This window comes from Cibotium barometz, chromosome 53 (assembly GCF_041138505.1).
Source record: "Cibotium barometz isolate CiBa-2024 chromosome 53, ASM4113850v1, whole genome shotgun sequence".
NCBI classification, from domain to species: Eukaryota; Viridiplantae; Streptophyta; class Polypodiopsida; order Cyatheales; family Cibotiaceae; genus Cibotium; species Cibotium barometz.
Genome location: NC_141098.1, coordinates 3,986,957 through 3,990,966, shown reverse-complemented (window position 1 = coordinate 3,990,966; position 4,010 = coordinate 3,986,957).

Sequence of the window (4,010 nt, the reverse complement as noted above, 5' to 3'; positions counted from 1 at the left end):
GTTATTGCAATGTGGTGGTGGTTGCGCGACAAGTGGAAGGGGCCCTGCAATTGGCCGGTCAAAGCGATGGACCACTGGTCAACACCTTGTTTGATTAGTGGGTCACGCTATCACGTGTCACTAAAATATAAGAGAATGCCACGCGGAAAGCTCTGGGCGATCCACGTATGCCGGCGGGGAAAATAATTGTACAGCGTGTCACCTGTGGGGCCAGGCTCCTACTCGCCGACGTGGCAAGAAGAGGCCAAGCAAGTGCAGTCCTTCTCTGCCGAGCTGGCCGCTTTCATGAACACTTACGTGGCTTGTTGTACTGCCAAGCTGGAAGCTAACAGCTTTAGTCAGGATGACGTACCTACGTGGCCCATACATTCGTTCAGAATCGTTCTAGAAATGCATCCCAAGATTCCTCCCAGCCATCGCATCCAAGTTCCATCCATCCCTTTCCTTCTTCTCCTTTTCCTTCTCTCTCTATCAAGATACTTCCAATAGACCCTTTGTTCCAAATCATCAACCTCCACTGTTTCACGCATTAGTGCCTGTTCCCACGGAGGCTAAAATGCAACCGGATTTCTAGATCGGTCTTTTAAGTGCAACCTGCTCTCACCACCACTGCACACCAAATTCATTCGCATGCTGTGTTGAACCATCCCATTGATTATCCCCTTAGCCTTGCCCCTAGCCACTGTAAAATTGGAGCCCACCAGAATAAATAATATTTTTAAAAGTTAAGCACATGGAAATGAGGAAAAATTAATCCTTGCCCCACACACTCCAAAACTTTAGCTCCCTAGATCAATTGTGGTAGAATTTGACTTGAGTCCAAATCTTTGGTTGGATGGACGTGACCATGTATGTCATTCTCTAATTGTGGTGGCTATAATATAATTCAAACATGAGTCCATTACTCTTCTTTGGTTCGATGGACGTGAACATGTCATTCTCTAATTGTGGCTACACTATAATCTCTAAAGGGAGCTTCACACATGAGTCCGTTACTCTTCTCTATAGTACTCTTCTAAGGCAATGAAAGACATACTTAGTTTGCATCAACAAGGAGGTTGCATCAATTGTGGATATGTGACCGAAGGACTTCTTTCCCAATCAAAACACACCCTCTTGGGATTGGAACGTTCTCAATTTATTATGAATAAGGCCGAATTAATTCCTCGCACCATCCCTCTGATAATATGTAGAAGCTTTCCTTTGTCTCTTAGTGGTTGGTAGGTAGTGTATCCTTTCCCAATCCACTAGAAATATCAAGCCTAGACATTCCTATTCTCACAAAAGACAATGGATGTGTACATGTAGATTGGTAGGTAGTGTATCCTTTCCCAATCCCCTAGAAATACCCAGCCTCAACATTCCTATTCTCACAAAAGATAATGGACGTGAAATATCTAGCCTCAACATTCCTATTCTCACAAAAGACAATGGATGTGTACATGCAAATTGTGGGTGGAACAAGTATATTCCATGCCTTACATAAGGCCAACACCATGTTGAACTTCTTGCTCGCAATCAAGGAGTAGAGATACCTACAGGTATCACCAATTCAAAAATGTCTACATTTAGTAATATAATGGGCCATGGCATTTTTTCCCTCCTTAAGAGGGTTTTGTTCCACCTCCATGTGTACACTCTTATGAATGAGTGTGTAAGTGACCTTATCATGTCACTTCACTTGTACTTCACTCATTCTCATCAATCTACTTTGAGTGTTCTGCTTCTTTCTATCTCTGCTTGCTTGTAGCATTTGTGTGTATGTTAATGCCTTTGTCCCCACTCCAACAATTGGTATCACATCAGGTTCTCTTTGCCCTCGCCCCCTCGTCATCACCTTCTCGTTCTACTCCTTTGATTGTCTCAGATTGAGCTATCCTCGTAGGTGGAGAAGGTATACCATATAGTGTTCTCTTAACTATAATTAACTACACACACTAACAAAAAAATTCAACTATCAGGCCATTTTCGACACGTTCCGCATGCTGCAAGGTTTTCACAGATAACTCAAGGGAGTATCAGTTCGAGCTATCTTTGTTTGATTTTGGGTTTTCAGTGACAGTAGAGCAGCATAATTTTCGTGTGTAGACATTTGCTCATTTCCGCTTCTACATTGTCATTAACATCACATCTTCGAGCTCATCATCAAACAACTCTGCTAGCATCATCATCATTATCATCGATTTTTGTATCTTTGCCTATAGAATTTCTACACTCTGTCATTTTTTTATACACTTTGCAAGTCTCTTCATTTCATTAGTGTTCTACTGGCAGTTATGACGCTTCTATACATGATGTATACATGCCAATGACATATCATCATGTATGGTAATTTAATAATGGTGCCAAGCACATTACTTCGTAGCGTGATTTATTTTCTTCCCTTGAGTATGCTCCTCACTCAAGAAGGCATAGGCCACACTTGCTATGAGTGACGCGAAGCTATGGTATGCCTACTTTAATCACTTGAATTTTGGCAATTTTTTGTGCCTTAAAAGGCAAGAGCTAGTGTCAAAGTTTCCAAATCTCAAGGCCCTTGTCAAACATGTATGTGATGGGTGCATTTTGGGCAAGATACAACGTGCATCATTCCTAAAAGATGGATTAGTAAGGGATGTCCATAAATTATAGTTCTTAGACATAGTGATGTATGTGGTCCTATAAGGACACCATCGATTGGGGGATATCTCCACTTTTGTTTATTGATGACTACTCTAAGCACACATAGGTGTGTTCATTAAAAGTAAAGTCGAAGGTTTTTACATGCTTTAGACACTTTGTTTCTATGGCTAAAAATGTGCCTACATGTAAAGTTGGTAGCCTTCGTATAGATTGAGGGGGGATTATATGTTAAAAAAATTTCATGCATATATGATTGAAAGAGGTATAAAATATCAATGCACAATGCCTTACACACCTGAGAAAAATGGTGTGGCTGCTGAGAGGAAGAACATATATCTCATGGAAATAGCACGTTACATGGTTAAAGACTAGGATTTACTCATGTTTATTGGTTGGAGACAATCATGTTGGTCATTTATATTCTAAACAAATGCCCCACTAAGGCCTTGTTTACAATTACCACTATAAAGCTTAGAATGGTTAAATCACTTTGTGGCTTAACACAACATTTGTTTGGGATATAGCTTAGAAACCAAAGGATATAGACTCTACCATCTAGACATAAGGTGGATTTTCGTGAGCAAAGATGTTATCTTTGTTGAGAACTCGGTTTAACCTATGCTTTTATGCAAAAAACAAAAAAATGTATGCTTATAGGACATCTTTGATACAATCCTACCTTTGTATGATGCCAAATAACCATATATGGAGCAAATGAATGCTCAACAAGGTGCTGCAATGGTAGGGTTGGTTGTCGGAGATCATGTGCTCTTAGTCTTTTATAGAGTATTTTGAGTTTGGGATGTTCTAGATCAATGCCCAAATGCAAGGGTATTCACATGCATAAATGCCCATATGGGTTTTCATTCACACATACGCTTGAAACCAAAAAAAAAAAAAACAGAATGTGATGCAAAGGGTATGCAAGATGGTAAATGCTATGCAATGGGTTTTCACATGAGCACTGCCTTCATGGGATTTTCACTTACTCATGTGCCCTTTACAACAATGATAAATAATCGAAATGGTGAGGATGGTACCCCTCAAGATGTTGAGGGTAATGGTGGAGGACCAATGCCGATCCGCTCACGAACGAAGACGCTCGAGGATAGGCCGATTAACGGAATTTTTAAGGATGTCAGCATGGTTGTCCGCCGTAGGAATGTATTGGAGCCTGAGAGTACCAAGCTCAACCTGTTCCACGGGTAAAGTGAAACTGAACACCAATATGCTTTGTACAGTTGCCGATGGTGCGATCGCACTCTGACTGTCGAACGAAGAAGGTAGTAGCAGTGTCCATGGGAACATGCATCTCCTTAAGAAGCTAACGAAGATACAAAGCCTCAGTGGTGGCATAGGGCTTGGTACTCAGCCTTAGCTGAAGAGCC